The 12,785-nt window shown below is 31.8% G+C and overlaps 1 pseudogene; it reads right to left on the reverse strand.

The window, feature by feature from the left end:
- Window positions 1–867: 867 nt before the first annotated feature.
- Window positions 868–6,191, reverse strand: LOC127561603 (baculoviral IAP repeat-containing protein 2-like; annotated as a pseudogene).
- Between the last annotated feature and the right edge of the window lie 6,594 nt (window positions 6,192–12,785).

Raw genomic sequence — 12,785 nt, forward strand, 5'->3', positions numbered from 1 at the left:
ATGCTTAAATCATGGACCCATTTTGATCTTATCTTGGTATATAGTGTTAAGTGTGGGTCCATGCCTAAATTCTGCCATAGTAATTTCCAGTTATCCCAGCAGTTTTTGTCAAATAACGATTTCTTTTCCCAAAAGTTGAGATCTTTGGGTTTGTCAAACACTAAATTGCTATAGTTGACTATTTTGTCTTGTGAACCTAACCTATTCCACTGATCAACTAATCTACAAAAATCCTAATTTCTTGGGAGTTCTTTCTCTTTTCCAATTCACAAATCCTACTTTCTTGGGAGTTCTTTATCTTTTCCAGTTCACAAATCCTTCTTTCCTGGGAGTTGTTTACCTTTTCAAATTCACATTTCAGGAAATTGTTACTCTCTTTCATAGCTTCTCTTTTCTTTCCTTATTTTTCTTCTAGTTCTCTTTTAAGATTTTTACTAGTCTCTTCTAGGAGAGCCTTATGTAATGGGGACCAGGTTAGAATCCCCCCTTTGGGGTATTGTCTTGAGACTGGCTGCTATTAGTTTCCTTGGGGTTGAAAACCTGTTTTCAGAAGCTATCTGTATAGAAGCTATCGATCCTCCTTTTGATTCTTTTACTCATTTTTTTAAAAAGCCTATACGGTCTGCTTTCAGGGTAAGGAGGTTCCCAGCTTCCTCTGCAGAGCAGGGATAGGTGTATGACACGTGGCTGTCCTGCAAACAGGGTGAAAAGAGCAGTGAGGTACGGTAGTGCTCTGGGAAAAAGTTCCCCACCAGAAGTGACTCAGGTATGAGTATCATGGCCCAGCTACAGAAATGCCCAGTGAAGAACCCTGCTGTTTGGAAAAGTGACTGCCCTGGGATTAGAGGTTGAGCAGAGAAAATGTCACTACCCAAAGCCAATGCCTGCTGTGGGGCTGTGGGTATTAGCAGTTGCCTGGCGAATAGCCCTGCATGGGACTGAAGTATATCTGCCCAGGGAAGCACAGTCACATTGCGGAAGTTCTCTTGCCCCAGGCCAAGCCCCCCACTGGACAGATTCGAGGCTACCCCGGGCTGTTACCCCTTGCCGGGTAGATTTGTGAATGCCCTGACCCCTGCTGTAGAATGCATCTGCACAGTTTTTCTGTGGTGTGTGCTGAGTCACTTCCAGTTTTGGGTGGGTATAGCCAGATCTTGCTAGGTTCTGGTGGTTTTTAGAGTACCCTCTACCTTTGGCTTTAATTTCTCTGCTGATCTGCTGCTTTACAACCAAAGCAGAGCAGTCAGCCTATGGCAGAGTCATATCTTTAAATTTTCTAACCACAGAGGCCACCCAGGCTCAATATGCTAGCCTCTAATTCTATCCCTGTTTGCTCTGGTCTATTCCTGCAGCTCAGGACAAATCTTTTATGGCAGTCTTCCATTTTATCTTCGGATGGTGAATTGTTGCACTTCCAGTCTTCGTGAATTTAACAATCAGGCACTATTTTTGAGGCTGAATTTAATAATTGGTAGTGAGGGTATGAGAAAGGCTCAGAAAGTCTCATATGCCTTCTCCGTCATCTTCTATTATATATTTCTATACTTTATTTCTTTTAATCAAACTCCAGGAAGAAGTAAGTACAAAGTTTTCCTGTTAAAGTGATTAAGTAATATATCTTAATAATGTATCTGTAAAAAAAAAAAAAAAAATAGTGACTTGGACTTCTAGTGCTTTCTCCTTGCATATCTATCAGGATGTGGGGATCCAGCACAAAACATTTCTTGGACTTTCCCTGAGAGAAAAAATATCCTTCCCCCTAAACAATTAGGTTAGATGCTTAGCTATGGGAATAGGAACACATATGGCTAGGTAAGTTTGAACTTGAGCCTCTTTTATTTTGTATTTCTTTGTTTGAGTCTAAATGATTATAGAGAAAGCCTGAAATAGACATTTTTGGTCTTGGACAAAGTGTCATGATTTCAAGATTTCTGGAACTCTTGGGGGCTTTGAGTCAGATTTTAAAAGAAGAGTTTTCAGACAACAACAGCAGTTAGTTCTCAGTTCATAGTCAGTGGATCAGCTATCTTAAAGGAAAAAGACATGCACTATAATTGAGTTATTAGGAAATAGAAAACAAAAGCTAACGGGGCAGGGAACAAAAAAAAAAAAAAAGCGTGATCACAAATTCTACAAACAGGACAAGTAGATGGCTCAGTTACAGATACTTCAGTATCTTTGCAAAGAAAAACATTAAAAAGGTCATAAACTGACATGACTGAAATGATCATCAAAATTATATGACTAGTTTTCACATTTGTAATGGTTTAAGCATTAATATCTCAGGATACAAGGATAGAATTGATGATTTACTCATATTTAAATTATAACAATTATGTATTTATCTTATCTGTCAATGTGTCTATGAATTTTTTGCATCTTAAGCAAAATTTTTTGAAGAAAAATTTTTAGAGGTGGCCTATAAAGTAAATTTAAAACTTTTCTATTTATTTTTAGGGAGATTCTAAACAGGGGGAACAATCTACATTTTAAATGCTTTTCCCATGGACTCCAGGGTGGGTTGTGAAAAAGAGGACAAAGACACAGAGAGTGTGTAGGGGAGAAACTAAAACTTCTCTTAAAGGATCAGGTTCTCCAAGGGCTTCATCTGGTTTGAGAATAAGCCAACAGTCGCTTGATAGAAGAGGAAAGCACAGAATCACTCCCAACCCTTTGAGGCAGCTTAGTCTCTTCTTGCATTATTTTTATTTTATATATATATATGATAATTATTATTATTTTTTTTCTTGTTTGATTAAAATATGTATTTTATTTAAATATGCAAGTACCTACAGCCTCATGAATGATTTTAATATCTTCCAGGTCAAAATAGTGTTGTATATGAGTTGGTTTAAAAATTAAAATTTGTTTTTTTTTTTTGCAAAATTTATATCTTTTACAGAATAAAGCTACTTTAAGTAATAAGGGATGGAGAAAAGGAGATAATTATTTCAAAAGTTTGCATAATCAAGAAGTTCAGAAACAACTGAGATTTTGTATTGAGGAAAAAAAAATACCATGTAAGTGATTATAAGCACCTTCACTGAGACATCAGAAAAAGCAAAATATATAAAACAAGAGAATACAATATCTAATTATGTTTTCACATCCATATATATTTATATGGATATATAATTTATTATATCTACATATATATATAAAGTTTTTCCATATAATTTCATATAATTCATATTTCCATATAATTTCAACATGTGTTTCTTCTGGATTTCAAGGCTATGTGGAATCCATTACTCATATGACAGAATAATTACTTAAGCAAAAAATCCTTCTTCATTCTTAGCTATACAGAATGACACGAGGGTAATGCCTTCTTGTCAAAGAAGCATCCTGAAGACATCAGAAGATGTTCACAGTTCATTTGAGCATATATTTCACTAAACCTGACAAAAAACAGGCTGCGCTAAACCTTATACTATTCTAAGAGAATGAAGATCTTCAGATTTGAAAATGAATATATGATTCTAAATGTAATTCTAGATCACATCTACAAATTACTTATTTTCTATTTTTTTTTTAATTACACAGTTTAATTGTTATTTTCTTATAATATGGAAAGAACTACTGTAGAACACAAGTATATAAGAACACTTATACACTACAGCTCCACAGACAAACTATCAAAGCACAAGTCTCACTGCTTCATTGCATTTATTTATTCTTTAATTAACAAATATGTATTGACTGACTATGACATGTGAAGCATGTAAGAAATACAAAAATGCCAACCAGATAGTTGTAAATACCTTCATGCTAAGTGGTATCATAGCAAACATTTATTAAAACTATTCATAGTACAACGAATACATAAAAACAAATAATCATAGTAGATACACTTTATAAAAAGAGACATTATTACTTAAGTTTCACAAAACAAATATAATTTACCTTATAAAGAATGTGGTATTGTCATCCTACCACATCAGCATTTTTTTTTTTTACAATAAACAGATATACGACAGCTAGGTTTCTGAAACAAAATCAATGGAAAAAACTAGTTTCTAATCTTATAAGTTCTAAATTCAGATATTCAACTGTTAGAAAAATTTTGAGAAAATAAGATGTAGTCTGAAATTTTTTTCAATTTCAGACAAAAATACATTACTTTATACATGCACATATGTATATATGTGTGTATATATGTATGTGTGTATGTATATGTATATATTAAATTGAGTCAAATATTTAGTTTAAGTCTCTTTAAAATATTTTTCTTTTAATCTATTTCTCATGATAGGAAAAATTTTCACCTCAACTAATTAGACATAGTATCTATTTTTCAACAAATTGGCACCAGAATCATGACAAATTTTGGGGCTCCTGATTCCCACATCTATAACTACACTTATATAATATTCAAAGATTCTAATAAGCTAACCAAGTTTGATAATCCAAAATTTCTGTATAAAAGTAGTATGTCTATCTCTTATGATTATACTTTCATGCATATAGTATCATACCTTGCTCTTCCAATATGAAAATATGCACATAAACATACATGTACAAACATACACAAACTTCCAAGGAATTAAGAAAACCAAGTAACTCATATCAAGGCAAAATTATGCATTAATTTACTACTAAAAAGCCTTTAAATACATTTCTTTCTTCCAAAAGGCTTCTGACTGACCTTTTAAAAATATGTTACATACAAATTCGCATGTATGGATTCTTTTCATGACAGAAGCATATGAACTGTGCCTTTCTCAAAGGATCATATTCTTTACATACTACAAAATGATCAGAAAGAATAAATACAACAGAAACCTCTTTATCCATACAAACTTTACTTCCTATAATCACCTAAATTATTTTTTTTAAATAGGAAGACCTGAAATATCTTCTGTTGGAATATATTTCATTTTACTTTCCATTGATACCATTTCTTCAGTTTATCTCTCTCCTTCCTCCTTTTTTCATCTTCTGCATTGGAGAAATCAGATACAATCTCATTGACTTTTATAGTTTTCTCCAGTTGTTAGGATCTTACTCTAACAGCCTGTTTTACTAGACTTTTACTGAAACCCATTTCCAAAACAGCTTTAATCACTAGAATGTTCATTATGACTGCATCTTCAGAATTATTTTCTCCAGGTCTAAATAAATAATAGGTAGATCAGTACTTTCATCCTCTAGCATCTTTGTACAAAAGATGTTCAAGGAGATGAAGATACTTAGCTTGAACTTGATTTCCAAATCCTTGCTTTCATTTGTATCAATTATTCACATCTTGGAACCATTTGGCATGTTCCACCCAAGGATCATCTCCTGATTCCCAATGTCATCCACCATCCAGTCCACCATCACAGCAAAAGCATTTGACATCATCATTTCGACCCACATAATAAAAGCCAGCACTTGCTAGCTAGATGACCTGAAATTGAAGGTGGCCAAGCCACAAAGATTTTTATATGGGCTACATGGGTTGACATGCTCAGATCAGAAACACTGAACATTGATATTTCTTGGATTTGATTTTTTAGGAAAGAACAGTAAGGAAAATATCTTCAATGTTCTGAGATGGCATCATCTATTTGTTCCCAATTACTCAGTTTCTCACAACAGGCAAAGCAACTATCATGTCTCAAGGTCCTATATAATAAAAACCAACTCTTGCCTAATCTAGTGGTGACAGAGATGTCAATGGCCATATCTGATAAATTAAAATTCTTAAATCTTTAGTACTCACTAAATAACTATGGGGGCCGGTGTTAAAGGGGACAAGTGCCCAGATGCTCTAAAATTTACTGGCTCCAGTGGAAAACTATAATAAGAAACACTGAAATATCAATTTTTTCCTGAAGTGGAAAATAAGAAACATGTCACATTATTCATTGAAGAATAAAAGTAGACAGAGAAGATCTCAGGTTAACTGCAATCAAGTTCTAAATAAAGGCACAGCTAGGATAAAGCTGTTTATGTTTGTCAATAGCATTGTCTCCTTGTTTTCAATTATTCAGCATTAAAATGCCAAAGAAACATTGAACTCTGTTGTTTACACCAATGTAATAAAATCTAGACTGAGCATTTAATACTCTTTTTTGATATTGGAATATTGACTGGCAAAATAGAGTATGTAGACAGTACAGTGCACATGATAAATCATATTTCATTTCATTTGCATCACTATTCATCAAATGTGATAACAGCATACTGTCCTCTCCCATGTTCATAATTGAGTATTTGTGGAACAAAATGGGGCAAGTGTTTCTTTGGGAGGTATTTTTGTGCAGGGATTTGTAATATTAGTTTTATATTTAGCTAAAAACATAAAAGTGATATTTAAAATCTTTTTACAATTAAAAATATTTGTGTAAGCTTTCTGTTATTGGATGTTTAGCATTAAAATTACATCAAACAACTTCTGTAAAAAGTAGAATAATTCTCCTAAGTCACCTGAATGGCATCTAGTGTTATACTTTGGATTTGGTTAACTCTTTTAGGCTATATTTTGCCATCCTTTTGCTCATTTACTATCTCAATTAAAAATATATATTTTAAGCCTACATTTATGTAAATATACACATGTATATCTCTATTCAAAAACCTTAAAAAATATAAAACATTTAAAGTTCAAAAAATGAAATTTGCTTTAAATACTCTGTTGGGTAAAAGTTTGTCTTTTTCCCACACTTTTCAATAATGGATCTTTTTATAATAGACTTTTGGCTTCAAATGAAATCATTGGCAGGAAAAGCATCTTCATTTCAACATTTTTTAAATAACTGCAATATGTTTGTACATAAGGAGGAAGAATAATTGTGAAATTCAAAATAAAAACTTCATTTTTAATGGCTCACATAGATTTGAAATGAAAATGTTTACAAAAGATCCATGCATATCAATTAGGTTTTTAATCATTTGGTAGGTCATACTTAATTGCAAGAATTTTATTGTTTTATAGGAAATCCTTAAAAGAGCATGAGAATCACAGCATGGTATTTAGCAAAATTAATGTATTTTTCTTTTTCTGTAAGAGTAGCTTCTATTCAATAGCATAAATTTTCATGAAGAACAGTTATTGCTCACCTCTATAAATATACAGTTTATCAGTTATTTAATTTTGTTTAGACAATGATGGTATTTCCCCCATTGCTTGTTAATTATAGATATACACGTTACTCTTCATAAAAAGTATTTTTTCAGGGAAAGGGATTTTGAGTTTTAGAAACTCTCTACCTATCATAGATAGAGGCATTTTTCAAAGTATTTTCATCAGGAATTAAGCCCTCCACCACCTAAGGTCCTCTAAAGCATACATGTTACAAAGTTACAAGGTTGGTGTTCTGGTTTTTGATTCCACTTGGAGAACTATGTTATTGTACAACATAGTGCACCTTGTTTGGGGAATTAATGTTGAAAAGTACAGAAGAAGGATTTTCTAAGACACAATATTGGATATCCCCTCTATTTGGTTCTGTCTAGTGTTGTGTTTGTGAGTCAGTTACAAGCATTTTTAAAGGGACTATTCAGTGTCAGGCACTGAGATACAAAGAAAGACAAAACCAAAGAAAGAACATTAAAAAAAAAAATGCTGCTTCTGCTCTCAACAGTCTCATAGTGTAATGGAAGATACAACATGAAAATCATATACAAACAGAATATATACAGGATAAACTAGATATAGCTATCAGAAGAAAGACAGCAGAATTAAAAAAAAAAATATTGGAAAACCATCTAGAAGAAGGAGGGATTTTAGCTGAAACTTGAGGGAAGGCAGGGAAGCCAGGAGACATAAATGAGGAGAGTTAGAGTTCCAGATATGAAGGTCAATAAATGGAAATGTAAGTAGGGAGATACAGTGTTCTTTGCATGGAATAGAAAGCAGGCCAGAGTCATAGAACCAAAAACTACATAGGCTGTGTCAAAGAAGCCTAAGAAGGCTAAAAGTGGCAATGTGGTAAAGGGCTTAAAGCCAAATGGTGGAATAGCAGTGACATGGGAGCGAAGAGAATACAGAGGATGGATGTTACAGTGATAGAATCAAAATGACTTGGCAACAAAGTAAATATAGGATTTGAGAAAGAAGAATAGAGATTGATGCTTAGATTTTTAGCCAGAGTGACAGCAAGAAAATGGTACTCTCTGCAGTGTTAAGAGTTAGGAAGAGACAAGGGCTTGTGGAAGATAATAATAATTAATTTACTTAATAATAATTAATTTAGTTTTGGATAATCTGAATTTAATAAGTATGACAAAATATGTTTTTTCAAAAATTTTTGTAAAAGAATGATTTTTGGGAAGCAACTAGGTGGCACAGGAGATAGACAGCGCTATCCCTGGAGTCAGGAGGACTTCAGTTCAAACCCAGATTCAAGATATTTAATACTATCTGTGTGGCCCTTATTTAATGCCAATTGCCACACACACACACACACACACACACACACACACACACACACATAAGAATCATATTTATTTCTATCCCCACTTAGGTAGTTGAAGGAAACTGCCTTGTTTGAAGTAGAAGTAGCTGCTATTGATCTTTGGATGATAGGGGGGAAATTGACTGCTAAGATGACAACAATATGGATGGAGTTATCCATATCTTAGAGTAAGTTTGAAGAATTTGATTGTCTGGGAAAATAGTTGTGCAGGAATATAAGAAATTCTAATATTAAAATAACACAATTAAAAGTAATATTATTCAATCTAAACTTGAAACATATAAAGTTATTCTACATTTTTCCTAAGAAATTATTATTTAATATTTGTTTGAAGATTTTACCATCTTCTAAGCAATTACAAATGTGAAAAATTCTCAGCAGTAGGAGTTGTTTCCTATATAAAGCTAAAATATACCTTAAAAACCTTCTCTTCTCTGTACTTTTCACTGACAACCAAATTTTGAAAAGTTCAACAAGCTAGAATGATGTAAAGCAATAAAATACTATTTAATAGGGATAACTGTGTTGTTAAATAGACTTCTTCAACAGATAAAGAAAATTATTTATGTATGTGTGTTGATATGTTTTATAACTAGACTTCTGTTTGTGTGAAAAAATAGAATTTTGGTTAATTGTCAGATCCATAAGAATCATTCCTACTATTTAAATCACAATAGCTAATTTTATCTCAAACTACATTTAGAGATGTATGGATATATATGTTGTTTATAGCTAAGTTGTAAATATCATGCTTTCTTTGGTCAAAATTTAGCTAAATTTCTATGTTCGTTTCCAGACAACACATTTTGAGAAGCACATACCAAGATGGAGCATTCTAAGATGAAAGCAAGAAGGATGATTAATATGGGAGATTATACAAACCACATGAGAATTTATCCTATTAAACTGAAAAGCTTTAGACTGGAGAAGAGAAGACTTAATGGAGATATGATGGCAAATTTTAAAGATTTATATGAAGTAGTCATATATTACTTAATGTAAGTTATTTGCTCCTAAACGTCTAAACTAGAAATACTGAAGGGGAAAAAAAAAAAAAAAACATGTAGAGCTAAATCTAGATTTTGGGAAAGAAATTCTCCCCAACAATTAAAAACACAAAAATGTTATTTTGATAATCCTAAGTGGAATTAATTAATTAATTTACCTTTATGTTGATGTATTTAAATAAAAGTTAAAAGGCCATTTGTTTATCATGTTGCATAGAGAAATCTTAGCCAAATATTTGTTATCTAATGACATTTTGCAATCTGATTCTTGAAATTTGTATTGCCTAGCATAATTGCATATTTGGTCAATTGTAGCTATTTGAATTATGCATTTGTTTTCCATTCTCAAATCTAATAGATCATCAAGGTTCCCCTTCCTTATACAAAAAGAATCTACTCCCAGTTTCATCAGTTTGCATTTTTAAACTGGTATTGCTCTTTCAATATTTAGCTAGATTTATTGGCACTGGCCTATCTCTGAACTTGATTTTCTTTTCAGATTGAGATACATGTCAGAGTCCAGGACCCTACTATGGGCAAACCATATGTTTAAATTGATAAAATCATAGATCAGTAAAAGGCAGAATTTAAAACAAAAAGGGTAGAAAAGAAGCACTTCAGAGGTACTAAATTTTCTGAATCTTATATTCAAAGGGTGATAAAAGAGAATGGGATATGGATTCATAGACCTTTTAACATTGCTAGGAGGTAGTTCCTGTTGTCTACTCAAATTTGCTTTGGGTGCTGCTATATCTGTAATCACCATGAATTTTAGTTCAATTCAATAAGAGCACTATGTTCCAACACTTTGTTAAATGCTGGGTATAAAAATTACAGACATGAAAGTAGTTCTTACCCTCACTGAGCTTATATTTTATATAGGCACCAGAAATGTTGGTGCTTCCATTCAACCAAGGTTTTTCGTATTTTTTTCCTTCCAAAAGTTCATTTAAAAGCAACTCCCTCCCAAAAATGGGGAAGAGAGAATTTAGAGAAGGAGAAATGCATATTAAGCACTTCATTCGAATCATTCTCTCTTCTTTTTTAAAGAGAGAAAGAAAGATGAAAAGAGAAAACTACTTTATGAATAGACAGGTAATAAAATCAAAGCTAACACTAATTTGAAACCCATGTTCTCTTTCTTTAATTGATAGTTTTCAACTGTTGTTCAGCTACCCTGTTCATTAAGTACTTTGGTCTCTATATTCTTTTTTATTTTAATAGAAAAATATATATGCTTTGTTTTTATGGTACAAATAGAAATTACTCTCATGTCAAAAGAAATCTCTAATAAAAAATAAAGAAAACATATAATAAAATGAACTCATCTGAAAATGCATGAAATATTCCATATGTGAAACATCCCCACTCCTCTATATTTTTGAAAATTAACACTTTCCCCAGCCATTTATTTTTGAAAATCATTAAAAAAGAAAAGGAAAAAAGAAATACTTTGTAACAAATTGCCCAATTAATCAAAATATGATTCCTCCATTGGATATATGCAAAAGTATATATGCCTTATGTATATATCAGTTCTCTATACTTGTTATAGCATTTTTTCTTATTGGTCCTCTGGAATCATGAATGATCACTGCATTGATTATAACTGCAATAGCTTTCAAATTTGTTTGTCTTTGCAGTGTTGCAATTGTATAAGTTGAATTTACCTATACTAACTTTGACACAATTATACAACATATTCACTGTCCTCACTTTCCTTTCTCCAACTAGACTGCAAGTACTTTGAAGACAGGGGGCTTATACTTCTTATAACTCTACAATTTAACACAGTACTTTAATCATAGGCATTGAATTCAATTCAAAAAGGATTTCCTGTTTGTAAATGAATGTATTGACTAAATGAACACAGCCCATTTTATTCAATATTTACTTCTGTTATATTTAAAATACATTTGCTCAGTGATTACTGCAAGGGACAGTAAATTCATGTGTTGCCATAAGGATAATATCCAGTGGATTTAAAAACTAACTGTTTTGAAACACTTTGATAATACTAATATAGAATATTCTAAAGTGTGCCTTTCCAAAATATATTTAAATTGATTCCTTAGCACCTCAAAATACCTGAAGACTTTAGCTGTCAATGATGGTCTCACACATAATAAAATACATATATTATGCATTTTAAATAAACATAAAATCCAATATGCATTTAAATAATTACTTCTGAAATACAAAGGCATTACATTTTTCATTAAGCTACACATCTGTGTTAGCAGCCAAGTAAATGAGCAGGTGTTAAATTAGCAACCCTAGGGATCCCATATTGTTCACTGGAGGGTTTTGAAACATTGACAATAAAAGTAAGAGTCAAAATAAGTCCAATAGAGTTCAAATAAAGTGCATGTATGTATTACAATCAAATACTTTCAAGTTTATTAGAAACCCAAAATAGGAGAGTTAGCATTTTGAAATACTTAAAAGTAAATGAGAAATTCAGATGCTTGTATTAACTGAGAAATAGTTAATGTTCCTTTACTTCCTTATTTTTGTGAAGGGACAAGGGTATGTTTTTTGTAATCTACACTTTGAAACTTTATCTGCTGTAAAAATGCTAATGAGATATGTGATTCTGAAAATACATAGAACTGTATTATTATGCTGATGATAAAAATAGTATCCTATACTCTCGACAAATGGTTAGAGATACAATAGAGAATTCCATATAAAAGAGGATTTTCTTTTTCTTTGCATAAACTAATGCTTTATAATAGGGCCTTATTTTATTGATATTTTTTAAATAATCTATATTTCAAATCATAGCTATAGAACTAATTCTTTATTTTCCTTGATAAGTAATTGGCTCATGGATAATCTTAAATCATTTATGTAGTTCCTAATATGTCAAGAAATGCTTGTAATAAATCCATGTAATATAAAGACAGGAAAAATCAATATGCTTGTTATAAAAATGTGAAGTACATCAGAGTCATCATTAGTAGAGTAGTCAAATGTTAGTATTGCTCATATTCTCAGTGCACATGGTGATATACATAGTGGTGAAGAAGTAGTTTTCTGACTGAGAAATGACTCACTTCTAATGGAAACATACAAATATTTACAAATAAGGTCAAATTTTTAAAATAAGTACAATGTTTGTTGGAATATTGAATTATCGATTGTGAGACAATTGATGACTGACTAATTTTCCTGCATATCCAGGAATGTAGTTACCAATATTTTCTTAATACTCATATATACCTATTTACTTTGATTCTCTAGCTTCATGAATCTTTGATTTATTCTGTCTTCTCTCTATACCTATTCTAGACCTTTTTATTGCCCTTTATGATTATCATTCTGAACAATTGTTCAGAGAATCATGCCTTTTGTGATTAAGTATATATAG

The sequence above is a fragment of the Antechinus flavipes genome, chromosome 4, assembly GCF_016432865.1.
Source record: "Antechinus flavipes isolate AdamAnt ecotype Samford, QLD, Australia chromosome 4, AdamAnt_v2, whole genome shotgun sequence".
Taxonomy (NCBI): domain Eukaryota; kingdom Metazoa; phylum Chordata; class Mammalia; order Dasyuromorphia; family Dasyuridae; genus Antechinus; species Antechinus flavipes.